Below are 26,141 nucleotides of genomic sequence, written 5' to 3' on the forward strand. Positions count from 1 at the left end.
TCATCATACTGGAGATGAACAAAATAAGCTTTGGGGAGGTGAAATGACATTCCCAAAGACAAACATTTAGTAATGTCTGAAGCTGGAATTCTAACACAGAGCTCCATGTCGAAAGATAAAGACCCTTCATAGCATCATACTAACACCTCAGTGGTGGATGGATTCCTGGCTTGGAAAAGGGTACGTTCCCTAAAAGGGCTGTACTACTTAAAACAAGGTAAACATAATGGAACAAAAAGCAGGAAGAAAATGTAATTTAGCAGGTTCGTTAAAATGTGAACATATATTTATCAATGTTTATAAAATCACATCAAGAGTTAATCAAAATATAGTGCATAAGCTACATTTGCCCTAGTTTGACATTCAGTTTTCCTGGATGCTAATACCAAGACCCTGGTAGTACTTTAACTTTTTTTTTAAGGTGTATTATTTATGTAACTAATTAAGTTTTAAAAGACTTTGTCACTGATATGATGTGAATTTTTGATGATAGAAATTAGGAATAATGTTTCCCTCTTTGGCTAACTCATTCTTTTCTACATTCTGTTTTTTAAATTTTTTTAGTGTTTATTTTTGAGAGAGAGGGAGACAGAGTGCGAGTGGGGGAGGGGCAGAGAGAGAAGGAGACACAGAATTTGAAACAGGCTCCAGGCTCTGAGCTGTCAGCACAGAGCCTGATGTGGGACTCGAACCCACGAACCATGAGATCATGACCTGAGCCGAAGTCGGACACTTACCTGACTGAGCCACCCAGGCGCCTCTCTTTTCTACATTCTGAACAAATCGAATACCAGCATTAAAAATAAGCTTAAAATAAGACTTTATTTTAAGCTGATTTCTCAGACATTCTTTGCATGCTTTGTATTCTTTGTAATGCTGACTTCTGTGGTTGGTTTTTCTCTTATACAAATGAGAACTGTAATGAGTATTGAGTAAGAGTAACTTGTAAGACTTGTAAGATTATGGTGAGAAAATTTAATGTTAAGACATAAAAAAACCAATTGCATCCCAATCTGTTATCCAATGAAATATTAAAAGTCCAGCTTAAACATGTAAACATTTTCCAAGATCAACTCTCCAGAATCTGGACATATAGGAAATATATACTATTCAGATGACAGGTAAACTATGAAAACTGCCACAATTTGAATAATTGATCCTAAATAAAGAGCAAACCTCAAATTTGATTTTTTTAATCTGGATTCTTCAACAATAATTTATATATGATTCAAGCCTCATATTGACTGGAAGGATACTAACTTTTTTCTTTTCCTGTAGATATACTTTAATAGTCAGTTTGCAAGTGACATGACTTGCTTATGCAAATAAAGGAGGTTCTCTTGAAAATAGCCTAATATCTCATGGAATTAAAGCAGACGAGTATGGTTGGGCTCAGGAAAAACCAGAAGCGCAAATGGTATTGAATTCTGTCTTCTTACCTAGGTTTCTGTTCTTCACTGTTTTTCCGTCTCCTTCCTCCCCCCCTACCCCTTACTAAAAACAGGCTACCTTTCTTTATCTAGTCTATATGACAAGACTCATGATGACCTGTAACACCCAAGCTGTTTTTCATAGAGGCACCGTCTGGGTTCTCAATATACCTACCTCCTGGAGGGGCAGAGCTTCAGCCAGCATGAGTCAGGTACCCGCTCCTGAACCAAACAGCTGTGTCCCGGTGTGTACAGGGTTATGTGTACAAAAGAGATCACAGTGGTGTTTATGTGGATGGAAGTTGTAAATCCCAAAATGGAGGCACAGACCTCTGGGAATAAAATCTCATAAATGTCACTATTCTATAAATTTCAATAACTTCTCCATTGTCAACCAGGGGTAGTTAGCACATTAACGTTATCTTTCTGCTGCTTCTCCAGACCTTAAGACATATAGGCCTGTGGTACCTGACTCACCGCAAATCAACACTCCGTTTCAGATGAGCACTGCTGGGTTCAGTTGTTTTCAGACTTTGGACTCATGAAACATTCCAACTGTACTTGGCATGAGTTATTGAGTACACATAGGGAAGCTGCCAAAATGTGCAGAGTGTCTTTGGCAGAAGAAAAAAACAGATGGTCCCATCAAATGCATCACGTTCATGGCCATTAAGTTAGATTCGAAGAGAAAAGAGTGATATTTACCTGGGGAATATATTTTAAAGGGTTAAGTAGCTCAGTTATCATAAGCTCGAACATAAAGCTTCAAGAAACTGATTATGAATATGGGCATATAGGCCAGATTCCAGATACTGAAATAGTGGCAGGTAAAGGATGTTTCATGATCAAAAACTCTGCAACAGAGCTGCTGGGGGCTAGGAAGTGGTTGACAGATCACCCTGGCAAAGAGAGTCAGACATGAGCAGAGCCAGTGTGAATAAAATCGTCGGTGTGAATGACCGCAAGACGAGAGCAGAATTTCTAAGGTCTGAGGTATGCAAGCAATATTATAGGTTCCCCTCAAGTATAAAGAGAACTTGGAGATTGTTCAGTCTAAACTCTTTATTTGCATTGAGGAAACTGAGGTCAGAAGAGGGAAGCGATTTAGTACCGGGTCTCCTAATGACATGGATAGTGCTCTTCTGTCCATTATTGAACAGGAACTTTGCATTAATAATCAAAAAGGGAAGCAATCTGCTTGGAAAGACTGTCTTCATATAAATTCATCCAGGAATGCTTTGTCTAATAACCACTTTGCTTCTGGCATGCCTTCTTATTTTCGTAATGAATGTAATGAGAGTCATTCAAGTCATAAATGGAGGAACATTGTTGTCAATCTTGGGACAGACCTCAGCCAAAAATTCCACTTATGGTTTAATGAAGTTGGTAAAAACTAATGTGTGGGTGGCCACTTAATAAAGAAACACAGTGGCCTGAACGTTAAAGGACAGGCTTAACAAAAGCCTCCTAATATTAACTGATATATTGGATGGGACAGAGATAGCTGTTGACATCCATGCTTTCCCACCTCTGGAAAGTAAGGACCAGCCAGGGACTGCATTTCCCAGCTGCCCTTTAATTTTGACTAGAAAAGGAATAGAAATGATGTATGTGCTGCCTCCAGCCCAAGGGGTTAAAAAATGCTGTTCTTTCTCTATACTCTTTCCCCTGGTCTATTGGCAGGAAGCAGAGGACTCTATGGCCATGAAGGACAGTAGGGGGCTGCACGTGGAAAAGGGTGTAGGTCCCCATATCATAACACAGAGCAAAGTTTTTCATAGTCCACGAACATCTACATTCCACTGTTACTTGAGCAAGAAATAAACCTCAGCAGGGTTGAACTACTGAAAGTTTGGGTATTATTTGTTAAAACAGCTGAAACTACCCCACTTAATGTAACAGACTGTCTCCTTATGTGGTTGCCATGTTGGATATGTCTGAAAATGCATGAGAATAGGCCACATTCCTAAAGAGATACATCTGAGTGAAATAGGTCTATTAGCAATGCATAATGTGCCAGAATTATAGGCCTGAGCATCTTTTTAGCCCCACCAACATTTCTTTTAGCGTTTCTAAGCTAATCTGTCTCTGTATAACAGAAGGTAAAGTTTTATGCTAAGATAATCACTTATAATTTGGTGCTATGGCTTGAGTCAAAGAATATTGTTACAGTGAGATTTTCACAGAACTGTTGGGAACTACACAGACTGCAATTTCTAACATGTGTTTCCAAGTCATCTCCTTTGGGCCCAAATAGCCTAATTTGTTTGTGCCAACAGAAAATCTCAGAGAATATGGCCAAGGCACTTAAATATCCCAGCAAGTGAAGCACAATCTTAAGGGATGTTAAAATAGTACAGAATACATGCAATATCAGGACAGGACCCTGACAGTGATATTGTCCAGTTTCTTCATTTATCATAGGAGAAAACTGACTTTGCTTTTTAATGTCACTCCACAAACAAATGCCTTAAAAATTCTGAGATCCCTGAATTTTACTAGAAAACTCTAGAAAACTAGAATTGATCACAAATTCATGTTTTCTTTCAGTTATCTCTTCTCTCCTCCGACTCCCAAACTGTTGTCTTCTACTGATTTATGTACACAGAGGACTTAAGCACCCCCAACACTGAGGTCTTTTCTGAGGATATAAGCTGTGTATAACAATGTCCGCTTCTTTGCGTCTTCAAAACCCTTCTATGGAAACTTGCCTTACCTCCAAATATTCCTATCAATAATGTAAATGCAAAAGCATGACTTTAGTATCCACATTATGAACAAGAAAAAATTCAGTGGTAACACAAGAATGCTGGAGGCACTTCTGCTGCTTTCTTCGAAAACATACTCTGCGAGAGGTGGGTGATTTGCACGGTACTTCCCAGGGGAGGAATTGGTACCGACACCTAGAATTCTTGATTCTGTGTCCTGCAGTCCATTTCTCATGTTAGAAGGACACCAGCTACTTGTATCCTGACCATATCACGCAAGGTTTTTTTATGTTTATTTATTTATTTTGGGGGGGAGGGGAGGCAGGGGCAGAAAGAGGAGAGAGAGAATTCCAAGCAGGCTCTTCACCCAGCACATGGAGCCCGATATGGGGCTCAGTCTCACGGCAGCAAGATCATGAGCTGAGCCGATATCAAGAGTCCAGTACTTAACCGACTCAGCCATCCAGCCGCCCAGCAAGATTTTGTCAAAAGGAGTATGTTAGAGAATCAGTAATATCACCTTTGCATTGATGGCTCATAACTAGTTGTAGAGAAGAAAGTAGTTCAGTTCTGTTTTACTTCTGAAGTGAAAGATATCAAATTCTTAACAACATGATCACAAGGAGATGTTAACAGCTATACTTTCTTTGTCCTGATTGCTTTTCCAATCATTTTTTAAGAGGATTAAACAAAGGTCACCACAGTGCTAATGCAGTAAAATCTGGAGAATTTTTGTTTCTCCAGGAAAATAAAAATATGCAGTGATTTTTATACCAGACATTTTGATTATATAGACATTGCATGACACCCCTTAGGGCATGATCACATGCATGGCAGAAAATAAATTAGTCCATTGGCAAAACATTAGAGAAGAATTAAGATTTATAATCCCAATTATTGATCAGGAGAATGACAGCAATATCATTCTCTGCCAAGAGAAATTGTGTAGAGAGAGGAGAAACTGACAGAAAAGGAACTCTCAGCAATGGAAATAATACAAGATACAACCAGATCTGTTTCCTCAGTACAGATAAAGAAATGAAGATCATTTTAAGGCAAATATATATTATTTTTTTATCTGCAACTTAGACTTTATTTTTTTAACTTGTTTTATTTTTTATTTTTTTAAATTCACATCCACATTAGTTAGCATATAGTGCAACAATGATTTCAAGAGTAGATTCCTTAGTCCCCGTTATGTATTTAGCCGTTCCCCCCTCCACAACCCCTCCCGTAACCCTCAGTTTGTTCTTATTTATGAGTCTCTTCTGTTTTGTCCCCCTCCCTGTTTTTAAGGCAAATATAAATTATATAATTTTATATATAGCATAATTTATATATAGCATAAAAGTTTATATAAATATAATATATATAAATTGTGTATATATATATATATATATATATATATATATATATATTCACATTACCTACTGTGAAAATTGAATTATCCAAGAGGAAAAGAAGCCCCTCTTCGCCATATACTTTAATGCACCAAAAACTTGTACACCTTTTTGTGTGTCTGTGTATGTATCACAAGTACTGATTCTTAAGCTAGCAAGTGATTCGTTTATATAATAGTTAATATTACTTAACCCCCACTCTTTCTTCCATCAGGAAAATCAGCTTTCAGGTTCATACATCCTGAAATAACACTCTTAACTTTAAAAAGCAAGATGAGAGACCATATTAAGTAGTGGTACAAATCAAAATGATTATAAATCATCCAAAGAACTCTGTTTTTAAAAATCTACTCCTAAAACTTTCTAGGTTGTTTATCCAAACTTTAAACTTTTATTTAAAGTACTGAGTATTATTTTCACCTATATATTGGGAGAAGATACTGTAAGATGAAAGTGTCCATGTCAGTAATTAACTCATTCCATTTTCAGGGGTATCTAACTATCATTCATTGCTGGACCCAGTCACCTTCTTTTTTAGAAATTTATGTTGAAGAAATCATCCAAAAAGTAAAGATTTACAAACAAGGATATTAATTGCATTGTTATCTAAGTAATAGTAATCTTAAAGATTAGAAACTACTAAACATGTAATAGAAGGGAGTATATAATAGCATTGGATATATATGCATTATAATTTTAAACTGATAAGAACAGATACTACACTTGATTTTAGCCAACAGCCCCAAAAGCAATATACATTATAATTTTAGTTTTGATATTTTTAACTCTTTAAAAGTTATTTTATGTACATGGAAAAAAATTCAAAACAGTAAAAAAAAGAGGGGGGGATTTTTCCACCATGAAAAGTTAATTTTCACTTGTACCTCCTAATTATCCTCTCTAGACGCAACTACATTTATCATTCCCGATATATTTTATATATATACCAAAGTTATGTATATATATCTACCTTTTGGGTTTATACAAATGGTTGCAAACTATTCATATTGACTATTCTATAAATTGCATTTTTCTGTTGACAAAGTACCTTGAAATTCAATATAAATAGCATGTAAATATTATTCATTCCTCTTTTTAACTTTTTTTGAAGTAATAACATGCATAAGAAAACATAAAAATCATCAGTAAACAACTTGGTGAATTTCCAAAAACTGAACACTCCCATGGAACTTGTACATAAATCAAAAACTAGAACATAGTAGAAGTCAACTCTGTGGCCTCCTACAATCACAATCCTCAAAGGGTTACCACTACCCTGACTTCAAATACCATTGATAAGTTTTATCCATGTTTGAACTTTATAAAATTAAAATCATGCAATGATTTTATCCACTAGCTATTGAAACAATAATGCTGCATAACTAATCCCCCAAAATTCAGTGACTTAGAAAACCAAATAATGATTCTCATTATTAATCAATTTGGGGCTCTATTGGATTTCAGACATTTTTGTCCATTTTGTATGATAATAGAATAGTTATACCAGGGACAGCAAACTTTTTTGGTTTAGGGCCAGATAGTAAATATTTTAGGCTTTGGGAGCCATAAGGGACATTCTCAATTCTGCCATTGTAGCATTAGAGCAACAATATATAATACATATATGAGTGGATGTGGCTGAGTACCAATAAAACTTTATTAATCAAAACAGGGAGTGAGCCAGATTTAGGCTGTGGCCATAGTTTGCCAATTGTAGGGAGTGGATTCAGATTTCACATAACCTCAAATTTTCAGTGGCTTAATACAACCAAAGTTTTATTTCTTCAGCACAAGTCAGTGAAGTAGGATGTATTCTCAGGGACAGACTGCACATCAACACTTACACTATCAGCATGGCAATGGGAAGCAAACATGGCTACTAAAACATGGGCTCAAAGTTACCATCCAGAAGTGATGCACACAAGCTTTTACTCACCTTTCACTGGCCAAAGCATATCAAATAGCTTTGCCTTACTTCAGAAAGGGCAGGGAAGTATAATCCTCTTCTGTGCCTACATACAGGAAGGATCCAAATATTTGTGAATATATTTCATGACAACCAGAGCTGTTGTTGCATCCGTGCAATATGGTGGACTAAGACCTGGCAGGACCATCGTACTAGAAGAACATTTGTATACATGTCTGAGTGTTGCAAATGACTGTAACTTACCATGTCACTGCCACCCAGTCAACATGATCTCCTCATAGCTATGCCTGCATCCTTATGGTGCAGTATGTTGCCAACCTCCCACACAAAGATCTTGCTGAGATATATGCTTTGGAGCCTCCAGCCTTCTTCCAAAGCCACAGAAGTCTTTTCAACTGTGCAGAAAAAAAAATGTGGGGGTATAAACACTCTCAGGGACAACCCATGGGATAATTCTAATGTGTGTGGTCCATGGTCCCTCAGAGAGCTACTAGAAGGCTTGAACCCCTGTTATCCATGACCATAAACAGCTAATTAATGTATTTTGTAATTAATTGAATTCTTTCCGTATCTAATTTTTCCACTTCCTATTTCTGCTTCTTAGGAACCCTTCTCAAATTATCTACGTACACTCAAGGAATTGTTCTGTGTTTTGCTTTCATGGCAACAGAAAGCCAATTTCTAATTTCTAAGACAATTAGAAAGCCTACATTCATGATGGAATTCTAGAATTGGATCACTTACCAGTCAAAGGGCCTCTGTTATATTCTTACTCTATTCATCTTTATGGCCTCTGTGAAAAAAATTATATGTATTATGACTGGTGATTGTGGATTACTATAAACCTAACCAAGTTGTAGCTCTAATCTCTGCTGATGAGACAGATCATCACAGATTTTGACACTTTGGATTTTTGGCTATTGATACGGTGAATGCCAACTGATACAGCGAATTATTTTCAATATCCATAGGTAAAGAGGATCAAAGCTATTTGCCTTTACGTGGGGAGAACAACAGTACACAATCACTCTCTGGCTCCAAGACTGCCGGCCCTCTTGCTCTTTGTCACAATATACTCTATTGAAATTTTGATGATCTTGTCATTCTGTAAAACATCTTGGCCACTGTATTGATCGCATCATATTAATGCCCTGATGAGGATATCATCAGAATCTAGATGGCCTGTAAAGGTAGATAATATGCCATAGGGTTTACATGTGCCCTACAAGATTCAGCATCTTCATATGATTCCAATAATCTGGGACCTGTTCTGATACTCATGTAGGGAAAAGGACTAGATGTTGAACTTTTGCCCTTTATCACTGAGGAAGAGATACCACCCCAGGTTTGGTGGTTTTCTTTGGGTTTTGGAGGCAGCATATAGCATATTTATACCTGGTGCTTGGATCTATGTATTGAAAATTCAAAACTCTGTCAGTTTTAATTGTACAGAGCAAGAGAGAACTTTGCCACAAGTTCAGATGATATGATCTGGCAGGTCCAATGGTGTTGGAGGTATCTGTGGTAGATAAGATACTGTATAAAGCCTCTGGCTGACTCCACTAGGTAAGTCACTGCAGAGAACACTAGGGTTCTCTGCATATGTTTGAGAAGCAGCTCCTGGCAAGCTACCTGGTGCAAGTATTTGGCAAATGCCTAATCATGGGACATCAATTGACTAAAAACACACTACAGTACATTAAAAAACTGGGTATGCTTAAATTCACCAAGTTATAAGGTTGCACAAATGCAATCATAATCCATCTTACAATAAAAATTATACATTCAGAATGTGTCATTAGCAGGTCCAGATGGCCCCCAAAATGAAAAGAACAGATGCCCATATCACCAACATCTGTTGTATTGATGGCTTTCCCCAGTGCACAATCATGACCTCCCAGAGTATTCCCTAAAAAAAAGGAGGGAAAAAAAAGCATTGCTTCAAAAATGATTAAGTTCAATATGTTGGTACAGAGATGCGTTGACCTATAGACCTAATCAGGAATGACCTCCAAGAATCATGGTGGAAAATCTATTCATAGAGCCACAGACAGTAGACTTGGTCGTCACTTTGGTATGAGGAGAAGTAATCTCAAGTGAGAAGATACATGAATAAATGACGTGAAGCAATGACTTGGCTGATTGGTAAGGGCCAGGAAGCAACCACAGTGAAAAACTGAAAACAAAGAAGAGGAAAATAGACATGTGATGGATCCATGAAGTCAAAACCTACCAGTAAAGAAAGCACTCAATAGCTAGATAGGTTACGTTTGGAGGTAAATATCAGGCAGACTCTGTCCTTGGCCAGTTTTTTGTCCTTGCACCATTGACCCATACATGGAGAAGCTAAGGTGATAGAGATGAGGCTAAGTGTGAGCCCAGTGACTGCTTTTCACCAAGGCTCTTCCTCATTCATGTTCAACTACCTTTTGCTGCTCTTAAATAACCAACCCTGCCAGCGGCCTCTATCCTAGAGGACCAGTAATTCATTCTTACCAGAACTGGTGCTTAATCAGGATACGGATTTTTCTTATACACTCCCAATGTGTCTGCCAGTACTATCTTGAGAGCGTTTAGAGAATGCTCTGAATGTTACTGACATAGAATCCCACAGAATGTAAGCTTGAACTTAAATGACCTATTTTATTGCAAAGTTGGTGTGAAAAGGGACATCAGTTTTCATGGATGGATGGAACTATTTCTAAGTTCCGTATGTTGTTCCATCGATCAATTTCTCTATCCCTGAACAAGTACCACACTGTCTACTGCTTAATAATAGGTCTTGATGCCTGGTAAAGCAATCCTACACATATATTCACATCTTATTCTTTGTTAGAAATTTCTTGGCAGATTTTGGCCTTTGAGTCCTCTGTATAAATTTAAGAATCAACTTACAAAGCCCCACGTAATGTTCTTTTGGAATTTTGATCAAAATATCATTAAGTCTATAGATCAATTTGAGGAAAAATTAAATATAATACCGAGGCTTCCAATTAATGAATGCACATATATTTCTTTTTTTAGATTGTTTTATAACATATTTTAATAAAATTATCTTTTTTTTCATTCCTGTCTTGCACAAATTTTGTTATACTTATTTCTCTAGCAGCTTCATTTCCAAACATCTTTATTGTTGATAATAATTATTATATTAATTCCTATGTTCTTTATACACACATATCTTCTGTGAATAAGAGAATTTGTTTCTTTCTCATTCTTATACCTCTGCATCTACTTTCTTTCTAAGTTTTAGGATCTAGTGCAAAGATGAAAAGATATGATGATATTAAACATTCCCTAGGAATTTTTTTAAGGTTTCACCATTAAGAATGATGTTTTTTGTAAGCTATCTTTTATTTAGTTAGAAGTGCTTTAGTTTTCTAAGAATTTTAAACATGAGTCAGGGTTGAAATTAAGTTATTTTTACATTTATTAAGATGATTATATAAATGTCTTTTAAAATATGTTAATGTGGTGATTACACTCCTCATTAAAATGTAACTTGACTTCTTGCGTCATAATAGAGACAGTTTACACCAGGGGGTTGGCTACAAAGGTGATAGAATAGGCAGAAGCCAAATGGGACAAGGAGGCACCTGCCCTGGGGAATACTCAGTGAAAGTGGAGTCATGGCAAGGCCAGCTAGTGACAGCTGGAGACACAGGAGAGTCATTTGCTGCTAGAAAGTCCATCCAAAATAAAGCCAGGGAGAAGCATCCTGGCTTTCCCTATCCTTCTACTCTCCTGTCTCCCTTCCAGTGCCTCCCACTGGCTGAAGCCAGCCAGAAGCCAGCAGATGTAGGAATCTTTGAAACATAGGTGCAGAGTTTGGCCACCTGTAGTGGTCAGTTGGTTGCAAAATTCAGTGGTACTTCAAGTAAATAGAGACACATCCAGGGGAGTTTGTAATTTTTTTTTGGGGGGGGGGGGATATTGCATTAGGCTGTTTTAAGGAGTTTTGGATATAGGATCACAATTGAGATTGGCTTTAAGGTTATGCTAGTTGCATGGAATTAGTTGAAATGAAATCTCCTCCATTTTCTGGAGGAGATAGAATAAAATTGGAATGATCTTTTTCTTCAAAGTTTTGTAGAATTTGCTGGCAAAATAATTTGAGGTGTGTGACTTTTCTGTGAGATTATCGTTAATACTAATTATGTTTCTTGGGTTATTATAAGAGTAAGCTTGCTATTTCTTCTTGAACATTCTATAAAAATTTATATTTTTCTAAAAATTTGCCTATTTGATCCAAGTTTTCTAATTAAATGGCATTGAGTTGCTCACAGTATTCTCTAACTGTATTTAAATCTCTCCTCTATCTTAATTATGTCCCCTTTTGTTGCTAATTGTTCATTTATAGGAGATTTTTCTGTTTTATTATTCTTTTGAAGAAAACAACTATTGAAATTTTGAATATCTGTAGTATCTTTACGTTCTAAGCCATTGGTTTCTAATCTTTGGCTTACTTAGTACCCTTTTTATACTTTCTTTTGGTTTATTTATCTCCTAAAATGAATATTCATGACTCTCAACTTCCCTCCATTTACTATTAGTACTATATTCAACATGTTTTGACTTGTAATTTCATTTTACTCAGTTATAATTTTATTTTACCCAATTCTAACTATAATTTTTGTTGTAATTTTTTTACTGAAATATGAGTAACTTAGATGTATATTTAATTTTCATGCATAGAAATACATGGAAATCATTATATAATCTTGCAATGATAAGAGATTATTTCAACATGATGACGTAAAAAATACTAAAAGAAAAACTGATAGATTTGAGTACATCAAACCTAAAAATTTCTTAATAACAAAAAACTTTGTCTATACAAACACAAGTTATCAGAAAACTTAAAATAATTTATACAAAAGATAGGGGTGCCTAGGTGGTTCAGTTGGTTAAGCATCTAACTTCGGCTCAGGTCATGATCTCACAGTTCATGAGTTTGAACCCCACGTCAGGCTCTGTGCTGACAGCTCAGAGCCTGGAACCTGCTTCAAATTCTGTGTCTCCCTCTCTCTCTGACCCTCCCCTGCTCATGCTCTGTCTCTCTCTGTCTCAAAAATAAATAAAATTAAATAAATAAATAAATAAATAAATAAATAAAATGAAATGAAATAAAATAAATAAAAACATAAAAATTTTAAATATATACAAAATATAAATTTTAATATCTTTAATATAAAAATCTCCTACAAGTCAAAATGAACATAAACACCCTAACATAAAATTTGGTAAAACATGAAAACAGATTCCAAATAAGATATATAAATGACTAGTAAGAAAAAAATCTTATTTAAATGACCTAGAAGTCAAATTAAAATTAAGATAATATACATTACTCCATTTTATCTATATTGTTGAAGCCTTTTAAAAATGAAAATATGTAAAGAATTCTCATATATCCATTTGAATGTAAATTAGTTTGATTTCTCAGGAGGTAAATGTAGTAATATAGGTAATATATATCAGAACCTTGAGCATTGTGTACAACTTCTAAACCAGTAATCCATCCTTTTAAATAAAACTTAGGGGAAAAGTAATGATAATGAGGTAATTAATATCTTATTGGCAAAAGTGTCTATCGCCATATTTAAAAACAAAATGCTCGGAGGAGCCTGGGTGGCTCAGTCAGGTAAGAGTCCTAGTCTTGGTTTCGACTCAGGTCATGATCTCAAAACTCCTGAGTTTGAGCCCCACATCGAGCTCTGCGCTGACAGCACAGATTGCACTTGGGATTCTCTTTCTGTCCCTCCCCCACTCGTGCTCAAAATAAATAAACATTTTTTTAAATATTAAAAAATTAAAAATTAAAATAAGATGGGAAGTTCTACATACAAGTAATATTAAAACATAAAAATATTGGGCAACGTAAATTTTCCTAAGTTGGTGCTCAAGTTTCTATCTGAATTACTTCATCAGCATTTATTCACTGTTAGCATGGGCTGAACCTCAAAAGCAGTTTTGTTCATTTTTGTATTATATTTATGGGTCTGTTTTATAAGATGCATACAAGTTTGCAGACCTATAACATCCAGGGGAATAGAATCCTTTTATTATTATGTAGTGATCCTCTCTATCCTTAATATGTTTTGCCTTAAAGTATATTTTTATATAGATGTAGCTATCCAATATTTATTTTGGTTTCTGTTTTCTTTATGTATCTTATTCCTTCATTGTGCTTTCAGCTTTTCATACTATACATATACCACTCATAACGGGATAGACATGTAACTTTTGAAATCCCCTTGAAAATCTGTCTTTTGCCAGTAACATTAGTTATAATTATCATACATAATTGGACACTTATCATTGTCATTACTTTGGAATTCCTTTCATTCCATCTCTTTTTGGTTTTTTTCTGCTCCACTTTTTGGGGAACAGGAAGATTTTGGTTTCATGAACGGGTTTTGTAACCAAGCTGCCTAGTTTTCAATCTGCCACTTGGTAGCTTTATGAAATTTTGCGTCACACTTTCCTACTCTATAATATGAGGATGGTCATCAAGCCATAAAGGTCATCAAGCCACTTTGTGATCTAAGTAGTTCACATGTATAAAGTGATTAAACCAGCCTGGGTTGTAGGAATCACTATATGAGTGTCAGTTACAATTAGAATTCTTTCTCGCTTACGACCTCTTCATTTTGTTTGTTTGCCTATTTTATCTTCCATGTTTTTCCTCTACTGGTTTGAAATTTAAGCTCCCTATTTTTCTCTTTCTTTTATTATTATTTGTTTCTTGTGACTACTGTTGAAGTAGTTTTCATGAATATTTAACTTAAGAAAGGTAAAAACCAAAGTAAAGCCTTTCTAGAAAACAAGATTTGTTTCCAGAAAACAAGTTTCTAAGATTTTAACTCTACTCACCTTTCCCCTGACATACATACCGTTTTTGTCTAATATTTAAATTTTCACTTTTTATGAAAATCTCAATAATTGGACATTAATAATATTTTATACAGAGAGAATTTCAATTCATATATTTGTTTAGGATATCCTTCTTTGTGTTTTAAAGTTAATATTCCATTTTCTTCAGACTTACATTGTTGTATTTAAAATATATGCAGTTCTTTCGATTGTCCTTCTTTTGTAACTATTCTACCTATTCTGTTTTCCACAACTTTTACTATAAATTTTACATACAAAATATACAATAATGTGCTTAGATTTAAGTGTACAGTTCAATGCTAACAAATATATATGTCCGTGTAACAGCCACTCCCAAAATTTCCTTCTCCCCAGACTGCCTTCTTCACACCTTTGCATTCAGTCTCCCCCAACCCCATGCCACATAACCACTGGTCTGGTTTCTTTCAGCATTGATTAGTTTTGGCTCTTAGAGAACTTGATATTAACAAAATTAAACTCTGCATTATTGTATATCTGACTTCCTTTACTAAATATAATACCTGTAAGAGGCATTTATTTTCTTGAGTATATCTTCAGTTTGAGTATATCTTTCAGTTTATTTTTCACTGGTAAGTAGTATTCTATTGTACAGATGTTGTTTATCATCTGTTAAACATATTCTTATTGCTAGTTTCTGGTTATTGTGAATAAATCAGTTATTAACATCAAGTACAATTCTCTTGGGGATATGTGTTTTCATTTCTCTTCGTTAAACTCCTGGGAGTTGTATTACAGAGCAGTTGGGTTGGTATATCTTTAAATCATAAGAGATTTTGGACTGTGCATTACTTTTCTTGTAATGTCCACGTCAGTGTTTGTTACTACAGTTATTATAGCCTCATAAATTGGGAGAGTGTTCTATTTTCCATTTTCAAAAACACTTTGTATAACAATGGACAGTATTCATTTGATAGGATTCACCAGTATATCTGGGTCTTGACTTTTCTTTGTAGGGAGATGTAATATTACAAGTCTAATTATTTTAATAAATGAATAGTTTTCAGGTTTTCTGTTTCTTCTTGTGTAAGGTAAGTAGAATTTTTCAACAGATTTGTAAAATTTTATTTGATCTGCTACATGGAACTTTAGACAATATTCTCCTATTCCTATAAGGTATGGAGAATATGTAATGATATCTTCTCTTTCATTCCTATTAGAGGTAACATTTTTCTATGTTTTTTCTCATTAGTCTTTTGGAATTTATTATGGCCCCAAGTACGGTATGTCTGTCATTGCTTCATGTGCACTTGAAAAGAAAGTATATTTTTCAGTTACTGGGTATGATGTTCTGAGGTCAGATCTTCTCTGTCATTATTGATTTCTTGTCTACTTGTTCAAACCATTTCTGAGAGAAGAGTCAACATTGCCGACTCTAACTTTGAATTGGTCCATTTTACTCTTTAGTTCTGTCCGTTTTGCTTCATGTTCTTTGACATTCCTATACGAGATACATGCACATTTAAGACTGTATGTTTTCCTGCTGAATTTACCCTTTCACCGGTATAACATTTCCCCTTTTTTCTCTGCCAATACTTCTTATTTGGAAGTAGGCTTAATTTGATGCAAATTTAGCCTTTATGTTTTTATATGTTTCATGGTTTTTACATATTTAATGTTTATGAGGCATAAATTTGTCATTATTTTACTTTAAGCCTAGTTGTGGTTTATAATTCAAAGTGAATCTCCTAGAATATATGTTATTGATTCTTACTTTTTTATACAATCTGCTACTCTCTGCTTTTTAATGAAAGTGTTTGATTCATTTACATTTAATGTAGTTATTGACATATTTGGAGTTTATTATGTCATATTTCTGTTTCTTTTCTATCCGCCCCATCTACTGTTGTCCTACTGTTTCTTTTTTCATGTCTATTTTAGGTTAAATAAATGCCTATATTCATTTTCTTGCCTATTCTACTGTATAGAGAGCATGCAATAATATAATTTGGGAAGGATGATCAGTTATAACAGGTGTGGTTTAATGTCTCTTTGTAAGGAATGTTGTGTTTTATTAAAATGGGAAGTTAATTTTCTGGCACCTTTAATGATTTTGCTGAAACTTAGTTCTAGGTTTTGTTAAGAACCATCACAGTTACTTTGGGGCATGATCGTTACCCCTTAGGTATAACTGTGCTGAGATATCAGCTGAATGTACACAGTAGTAACAAGGTCCTTCAGTTATGGTTGAGTCAGGACATCAGTATTTCCTAGAACTATGCAGCCTTTTGGTTCCACTCCCAACCTTGAGGCAGCCACTCTCTCCCAGGCAATCCTAGGAAATCCTAGGATTCCCTCTCTCCATTGCCTCCTCCTTTCTGGAAGCCGTTATGCACATTTTAGCTGCTTCAGTAGCCTTGAAATCTGTTCTTAGCCTCCTCATGTCAGTGAGACCCTGATACTCTGCTTTAGCTCTACTCTTGTCTGTTGCATTTAGGAGTCACTTTCTATGCAGAGAGCTAGGGTAAATATGGTGCTTACCTCAGGGGTTTCTTTTTGTCTCAGGGATGACAGACCTGAGCTACCTATGGTTTAATATCTGTACACAGTTTCATACATTCTACCCAGATTTATAGTTCTTCATAGCAGGAAGCTAAATCCAACACTTAGTTCTTACATTATGGCTGGAAACCGAAGACTCCTTTAACAGTGTTTTACCTTTTTGTCATCATTACATATCATCTTACGTTTCTTTTTATTCATTTTCTTTCGGTGCTTTCTGAAGCTGTGGTTTCATATTTTTCATCATGGCATAGCTGGTAAATTTTCATGTATTACCCCTCCAAATATTAACCCTCATTGATTCTCTCTATTCTTACCTTCTGGAACTCTTATATATATGTTAATATTCCCTACTCTCACCCCATATTTTAGCTGATCTGTGTTGGTGTTGCTTGCTAGGTGAGGGATACCAATCCTTTTACCTCTGAAAGATCTGGGGCTTTTATTGCCTTGCAACAGTGTCCACTCTCATAATAGCAAAATAACTAGAAATGTGCAATATTTGTTGTAACAATGACATAATATATGCAGTTTTTATAATAACCAGAACCAAACAAAAATCTAGAAACAAACCAAATACCTATCAGTAGAAGAGTAGAAAAATTATGTAGTATTAAGAATGGAATCTTCTACTTGAGTGACTGTTCATTATCTACAGCTACAACTTCTATATGCTTAGTGGAAATCTAAGTGAAACAACACATTTCAGAAAACTAAATGCAGCATGATATCATACATCTAAAACTTTAAAATAAACAGAAATAACATTATATTTGGGGAAGGATAGGATGGAGCTGTTCACAGCATGACAATCCTCCCAATGAAATGAGTGTGAAAAGCCAGATACAGTATAAAATTAAAATATTTAAATAGGCCATAGAGCTATAGAAGCAATGAGGACTAAAGGGAGTCAATTTCTAAAGAAACAGGGGTGCCGGGAAGTCCTAGGCTATCCGTACAAGCAGTTTTCAGTCCTAAGCATATGATGAATACTAAGTCTGGTCCGGGCTCAGACAGGGTGCTACTCCTGGGGAAGGGGAAATGCACAGAGATGTTGGTTATTGTGAGGGATGTCTTCATATTTTCTTATTCCACTCTATAGTTTTGAATACACTTATTTAGATGTTTCCTATATTTACTACAGCACTCTATTTTTACATACATTTTGACAGTTTATAAGCTGACAGTCTTGACAATTTTACTTCATCTGTTAACACGCTCATTTTGTTTTCCCCTTTAATTCATGTAAATGTGAGAAAATTATTTTAAAATTACGACATTGAAATCACTGTTTTATAGAAAAGATATGGTGCACAGTTCAAGCAATAGATTTTAGATCTTCCCTGAGTTCTAATGTATCAGATTTTGACTAAAATTGCCTTGCATTTATAGATTAATTTGAGGAATATTAGATCTCTATAACCTCGTGTAACTTGTAACTCAGATTTTCATATCCTATATTATTTATTTCAGTAATATTTTGGGGCGCCTGGGTGGCTCAGTCGGTTAAGCGTCCGACTTCAGCTCGGGTCACGATCTCGCGGTCCGTGAGTTCGAGCCCCACCTCGGGCTCTGGGTTGATGGCTCAGAGCCTGGAGCCTGCTTCCGATTCTGTGTCTCCCTCTCTCTCTGCCCCTCCCCCATTCATGCTCTGTCTCTCTGTCTCAAAAATAAATAAACGTTAAAAAAAATTTTTTTAAAAAAATAATATTTTATAATTTTGTGCAAGACGATCTTACACATCTTTTGTCAAGTCTGTTCCTCAGGCTTCACAGTTTGCTTCCTAGTATATAGAGGGTTGTGTTTTCCACTAAATTTTACGCTTATTGATGAAATGTAGGAATATTCTTAAATTTTTATGTATTTTTCATCAATAATCTTGATGATCTCCTGTTAGTTATAAATGGTTATATTTATATGTACGGATCTCTTGCATTTTCTCTACAGATAAGTATATCATCTGAAAAGAAGAAATTATAGTTTGTTTCTTCCCTTTCAAAATATACATTGCTTATCTTTTCATGATTTCATTTCATTTATTGTTTAGAATCCTTAAGAAAATGCTGAATAACAAGGATAATAGAAATCACTCTTATCTTTCTGATTCTAATGGGAATGCTTCTGAGTTCCAAGACTCAATACAATACTTGTCATAAGTTCTGGGTAAATGACATTAACTGTTTTCAGCAAGTATCATTCTATCAACTTTTGTTAAGAGAGTATTTATTTTTACTTAGGAACTGATGTAGAATTTTTTTAGATTGCTCTGTTGTATGCACTAGAGATACAAATCCTAATTCATTTGAGGAATGTCGTCCACTTCTTTGTTCCCTTTGAGTGTGACAGTTTTATCTATTTCCAGTTTCCTAGTAACTTCTTTCCTTACTTTTTTCTTCTTCAGGATGCTGTATAGAGGTCACTTCCCCTTGGAAGCCATCTTGGATTCCTTGAGTCTCAGTTGACACTACCCTTTCTCCGTCCACCCATATCAGGCTATCTACTTCCCATCCTTACACTTATCACTCGTCTTGGTTGTCTATCAACTTGTCTTCATCCCCACTTGTCTGAAAGAAAAGATTGGTTCTTGTTCCCAGTTGTATCTCTAGTAACTAGGACAAGGTCTGACACAAATTAAGGTCTTAATATTTATTTAATTGGCTAGTTAATTGCTTACAGTGTTTTCCTGGTTTGTTTTAGGGCTGAGGTGGAGCATTTGATTAGTTTTCAGCCTAAATTATAATCATTTTAAGCTTTGATATAAGAAGTTTGGCCCATTTATGACTAAAACCAGGCCCATTGTATATAAGATATAAATGTTTGTGTTGAGGAGGTTTTTGGGACCTCTCTGTGAGAAACTGAGAGGAACAGCTTTCTAATTTCTCATCTCAAATATCTGTATTTCTCAACAGCTGTTGTTGTGTTTCTGGTTTTGTTTTTTTTTTTTTTTTTTTTTGAAAGAGAGAGAGAACATGTGTGAGCAAGTGGGGGAGGGGCAGAGAAAGAGAGTCTCAAGTAGGCTCCACACTCAGCATGGAGCCCGCTGGGGCTTGCTCTCACAACCATGACATCATGACCTGGGCCAAAATCAAGAGGCAGACTCTTAAATGACTGAGCCACCTAAGTGCCCCAACAACTGGTTTATTTTAATCTTATGAACAGTATGACACATGAAGCTGATTGTGTTTTCTATTTCACATTGTTTGGGAATATTAGAGCCAAATTGCCTCTTAACTTCTATGATATTACAGTATCATTGTGTTCATTAATTTAATTCCTGATTTCCTTTGCATATGTACCTTTATTTTTCTCTCTCCTCAGTATCATTAAATTATGTTTTATATTGCTGAATTATATGTTTCCCTGTAAACTACCTTAAATCTGTTTTTTAACCAAGCAAGATAAAATATTATTGGCGTAATATATCATTGAAGGAATTCTCACCACTTCAACCTATTGTAAATGCTGCTAACAGATTTGTTTTTCAACAATACATATATAATTATATCTTACTCCTGTTTAAAATACTTCAGTGATTTCCTATGATGAGACACAAACTTCATATAAAGGTACACGTAGATCTTTAAGACACTTTTACTCAGTGCAGTCTTGACATAGGATCATTTAAGTATATCATGTCTGCATTTGACTAAACCATTTGGAAAATAAAATATACAAATATATTTCTATGAAAATGTACTGGCTTACCTTTTCATCAAAATTATAAAGCAAGACCTTTTCTTTTCACAATAGCAAGCTTAGGGGTAGTTAGTTTTATCGTCACTTGTTTATTTTGTTGTGTTTTGATTTTTTTACACAATGATAAATATTGGACTGCATTTGGCAAGTAATGGAAATGCTACAAGATTTATATCATGTTGCAGAAAAAGGAGAGGGCACAAGACAGAGCATAAAAAAAATGTAACTATGAATTGTTCAACTGCTGTCTAAATAAATAAATAATAAAATTGTAACATGTTATGCACAATGTAGCAAATGTTATCCAGAAGTTAACTCAGAATCCAGGAAAACTGTACCTACAATCCTCAAGTTGGAAACAGCTTTAAATTAATGACAATGGGAAATTATTTCAGAAAAAGATAAAGAAGATTTTCCGGATTCACATCTGATCTTCCCCACTGTATCACCCCCTTTGTTTCTCTTCCTATTTCTAAAAAAGAAGAATTATGTCAATTCTAATAGATGCAGATAATCATGGTTTGGGGAAAATAACTCTGCTTTACAAAGACTTACTCACCACTGGCTTGGGAAGAAATTATGAGTTTTGTAATGAAATTCTATATTCCTTTGCTAATGTGCCAAAATAGCAAGTCATTTAAATCTGCCTTCCTAACAGTATCAGATAATAGAAATATGTTGCAGAGCATTTTGCAGAACATCTGTAAGATGGGAGGGTTAAACTTCCTTAGAGATCAATTGATAAAGATTTTAATTTGGAAAAAGTCATGAGCAGTGACTACAGTGAAGAACCTGAAACAAGGATGGGATAATTCCAGTTCATATCGGAATGAACAATTATATAATGTAACAATTGAAGAGATATTTTACATGTGTGCTTGTGTGATTCCTGGGCTGTTTGTTTAAATACAAGATGCCTTTTAGTGCCCTTCATATGTATAGACATGGCTATCCAACAAATATTCCCTTGGTCTATTAGGTGTGCCATAAATCATCTTTAAAATTAGGTACAAATACAGTTTCTGCCAAATTAAATGCTATATATTGGTAAGAAGGGATTGTCATGTACACATTTACGTGTGCTGTCTTTTCAGTCATATCACAATTTTCTCCACATGAGAAAGATTTCTAAAATAAACCTTTAAAAATTAACATTTATTTATTTTTGAGAGACAGAGACAGAGCATGAGCAGGGGAGGTGCAGAGAGAGAGAGGAAGACACAGAATCCGAAGCAGGCTCCAGGCTCTGAGCTGTCAGCACAGAGCCAGATGTGGGGCTCAAACTCACAAACCGTGGGATCACGACCTGAGCTGAAGTCAGACACTTAACCGACTGAGCCACCCAGGCGCCCCTAAAATAAACCTTTAAATGTAATTGTATATACAGTTGACCCTTGAACAACCTAAGGGTTAGGGACACTGACCCCTGCACAGTCAAAAATCTGTGTAGAACTTTTGACTCCACAGAAACTTAACTACTCATAACCTATTGTCAACAGGAAGCCTTACTGATAACAAAAGTAGTCAATTAACATATTTCTATGTTACATGTATTATATACTGTATTCTTACAATAAGGTACGCTAGAGGAAAATAAAATGCTATTAAGAAAATCATAAGGAAGAGAAAATACATTTACAGTACTTTACTGTATTTATGAAAAAAGCCCAAGTATACTCCAATTAGATTTTCATATATTCTAACTAGATCGAGAATAAGAACCTGGAAGTCTTATTTCATTGTATCCCTTACTATCTCAACCTAAACTGGACCACATTGCCAAATAGAACTGCTGTAAAATGGTTAATAAATTCTAATTAGATTAAGTTGTGTTGTAGTTAACTCCATGAAGTTTTGCCTTTGGCATTTCCTTTTTTTACCAATGCTATCCGGCAGCCGACCCCACCACCAGTATAACGAGATCGCTTTGCCAAGAGCCTTCAGCTTGCTGTTTCCTCAGCATTTTCTAGTCTATTCCAGTCCAGATTATATATATTTGCAATCTTTGAAGAATCTGATGCTCTGGAATCTTCTGACCCCATCTTGCTCCACATTTCTTCTCACCTCTGATGTCACTTCTTCATCTGTCACTTGAGCTCCACCTTTACCATCCCTGAAATTCTTCTCTCATTTCTTGGCATTCTCTTGAAGAGCTCATCATTATGTGCTCTCTGCCCTATGCTCATAACTCTCATCATTATCACCTCTGCACTGATCCCTGTCTTGGCAGCTAGAGTCAGACACCGGCTATCTTCTGTACTTTGTGCAGCTGAATTCTCAAATGGGCATGTTCCAAACTAGCCACACCATCCCTCACTGTGCAAAACTTGCACCTCCCTGCAGCCCCCACAGGGTGAATTGTGCTGCTGTCCACCTCTGTATCCAAGGGAGAAGTCACCCCTCCTTCCAGTGTATTCTACTGATCGTATTCTATAAGCCCTATGTCACCTTGGCCAGTACAGGGACCTGAATTTCCCTGGACTTTCATCTTTGCTTAAACTTTCTCAGACCATAATCTCTCACCAACTGATTTTTAAGGAAGCTTTTTCTGCTTTCCGATCTGTTCCACAAAATTCCAACAGCCAGTTTAATCAAGAAATGAGCATTTTTATAAAATGCTCTATTTGGAGGGTGCCTGGGTTGCCCAGTCAAAGCATTCAACTTCAGCTCAGGTCATGATCTCACGGTTCATGAGTTTCAGCTGCACGTCAGGCTCTGTGCTGGCAGCTCGGAACCTGGAGCCTGCTTCGGATTCTGTCTCCCTCCATTTCTGCCCCTCCCCCACTCGCTCTCTGTCTCTGTGTCTCTCTCTCTCTCTCAAAAATAAATATCAAAAAATTTTAAAAACAAACAAAGTGCTCTATTTTTTTACATGTCTAAGTTGGGTGTTCTTTTCTGTATTTTCTGTGGTTTACCGGGTCCTCTTCTTACATCTTGTGTGTATGCTATGCCTATCAGAAGAGCAATGTATAAATAGAATTTAACGTTGTTTCCCATTTTAAACCACCGTTATTCTTCAGGTATCACATGTTCCCGGCACCACTAATGAAGAGACATTATGTTTAGCCATTTGAGCTCATACCCAGAGGGGCTCCCTTACACTTCAGTATTGAATTCAATCTAAAAGCATGCTTCCATTTGTCAGATGTTTGCTTGTCTGTGTGAGACTATGTTAGTTAGCAGGGTAGGGAACTCTGAGGTACCCTACAGTCTTTGTTCTGTCCTAGGCCAAGTGTCAGTTTCTGAGTTAATACTTTCATAATCTGAACACCCAGACTGAACTGGGTATTTACTTGGTCCTAAAGAAATGATAGTGAAAACCTTAAAACCAAAATTCTGTGTCTGTGTGTGTAAAGTGTGTGTTCAAAAACTCAAACTTGCTTTTCATAAATTTAATTAAATTGATTTAATCATGGAAACATGTTTCAAAAGACAACCCAAGAGTGAGGCACCTAGGTGGCTCCGTTGGTTAAGCATCTGACTCTTGGTTTTTGGCTCAGGTCATGATCTCATGGTTTCATGAGTTCAAATCCCATGTGGAACCTGCTTGGGATTCTTTCTATCCCACTCTCTCTGCCCCTCCCCCACTGGCATTGTCTCTGTCTCTCTCAAAGTAAATAAATAAACTTTAAAAAAAGACAATCCAAGAGTAGCAGATATATTTTTATGACAGTGGTGAGGTATTTTTTAGTTATTCACATTTAAAGGGATTAATCATATTAATTAAGTAATATAATAAATATAAGCAGTTTATCAGAACCCTACTGAAATAAAAAAACATTATTCATTGGGTAGTGTAGTCAGTAAGACATCAGGATCACATTTTACCATTCACTAGGAAGTGCTTCACTGCCCCAAAGACAAAACAGTGAAATCACACTAAAGAGAGTTGATCCAGAATGAGGGAGACATTTATCAAAAAGTAATAAATAATTTTAAAATATGCAGTAAGTTTGAAAAAATTGTCAACTATAACTGAGAAGATAAAAATGTATTCGTGTGATACACTTTAAAAAAATGAACTAGCATTTCCCATCCTGACATTAAGTTTCTCTAAGAATGAACATTTAAGTAGTGTATGACATTAAAGCTATTGAAAGAATTTCTCTAAAAAACATTTCCAATACACTTGTTCAATGTGTTTCTTTAAGGCACTTTTCCATGATTTGAAAGCCATATAAATGTATATCCCTACCCAGAACTCCTAACGATTCAGTAGGGTATTTTTGAAGTGACTTTTTTCCCAGGTTAGTTATGAGATACGCAGTAAGATGATACTCGGCCCCCCAACACCAAGTAGTAACTTCTGCAGTCACAGGTTCAATGTCTAGTGAAATCACAGGGCTCATTCATACATTTCTTAAAGCCTATTCCTTCTCTAAGATTCAGTGTCAGGATTTTTTATTTGCTTGAAACTGCTCTTCTGCTAACTGCACTCAGTCAGCATTGACAATGTAAAAATATTCTTCATTTAAAACAGAGATGTTCAGAATATAAACCAACATGTGCAGCTCTGTGTATATTTGTATATATCCTAATATGTTCTGTGTGTGTTATGTTTTCACAATGGTACCAAAGTATTTAATATTGGCATGTCATCATAAAACTGTATAATTATAAGGTAAGACACCAGTTTTAAAAAGCCATTATCATTGCTTTTTTCTAGCTCTACATATTTTTTCCTTCTACATATTTTTCTACATATTTTTTTCTTCTACATATATTTTTTCTTCTATATATTTTCAGCTCTACATATCTTCCTAGAAGCCTTCTTTTACAGAAAAGGATTGAGAAAACTCCACTTGGAATTACAGAATGCTTTAGGAAAATAAAATCTCTCTTCTGTTAAATCTTTTGAAAAAAATCTATGCATAACACTTTCCAAGCCAAGACATGGGTTGGTTTTATTGCATTTTATGCTGTGACAAAGTACCATAATTAGCACATTGGTGTAATTTACCACTGTTTCATTAAAGCTGATTGCCTAACTACCTGGGAAGTTAACATGGCTTCTTGAGTACTTGAGCTGCCTTATTTTTCCACGCTATAGCTGCTCATGGGAGTCGAGTAAAGGCATTCATTGCTACCAGAAAAGTAATCCCGATAAAGTTTATAATACAAGGCAAATATATAGTTTTGCTCGTTGCTTCCTCAGTCTTTCCATTTTTGGTTGGTTTGACTTTAGGGTGAAATTTCAAATGACAATATGGATATCTGATATTCAGCTAAGTTTTTACCAATTGAGAAAGCCAAATCATGTTTATTTCAGTTACATTGCAAATCATTTCTCTTTTGAAAATCTGACTTTAAAAAGTCAAGTCCCTTAGGTCAGGCTCACTGTTGGCTTTCAGGGCTTCTCCATATTGTGCAGGAACAGTGAAATGCATTTAAATGGCTTGAGGTAGGGATAAGGGGAAAAGGTTTTTAAAAATACAAAAACTAACAAGTAAAAGTAAATTAAATGCTGTCACATCTGTACGAATAACTTTCCTTCATGTTAGCAGCCACTAGCAAAGAACCATGTGCATTTTATCCTTTACACCTTAACCGCCGCACCCCGACT

At 35.5% G+C, this 26,141-nt stretch overlaps 1 long non-coding RNA gene and 1 pseudogene across 3 annotated transcripts in view; both read right to left on the minus strand.

Annotated features, from left to right (window-relative positions):
- The window catches only part of LOC106981349 (uncharacterized), a 51,466-nt gene that overhangs the window by 24,066 nt on the left and 1,259 nt on the right, over nt 1–26,141 (minus strand). The window contains exons 2-5 of one of the 3 annotated variants that reach the window (XR_008299904.1): nt 9,315–9,374; nt 8,210–8,258; nt 7,475–7,550; nt 1,908–2,135 (exon numbers count right to left, since the gene is read on the minus strand). This is a non-coding gene — a long non-coding RNA (uncharacterized LOC106981349). The remainder of the gene's footprint in view (nt 1–1,907; nt 2,136–7,474; nt 7,551–8,209; nt 8,259–9,314; nt 9,375–26,141) is intronic. The other 2 variants (XR_008299903.1, XR_003425190.2) reach the window with 2 other exon arrangements.
- LOC113603747 (uncharacterized) lies at nt 6,194–6,291 on the minus strand (annotated as a pseudogene).

This window comes from Acinonyx jubatus, chromosome B4, assembly GCF_027475565.1.
Source record: "Acinonyx jubatus isolate Ajub_Pintada_27869175 chromosome B4, VMU_Ajub_asm_v1.0, whole genome shotgun sequence".
Classification (NCBI taxonomy): Eukaryota; Metazoa; Chordata; class Mammalia; order Carnivora; family Felidae; genus Acinonyx; species Acinonyx jubatus.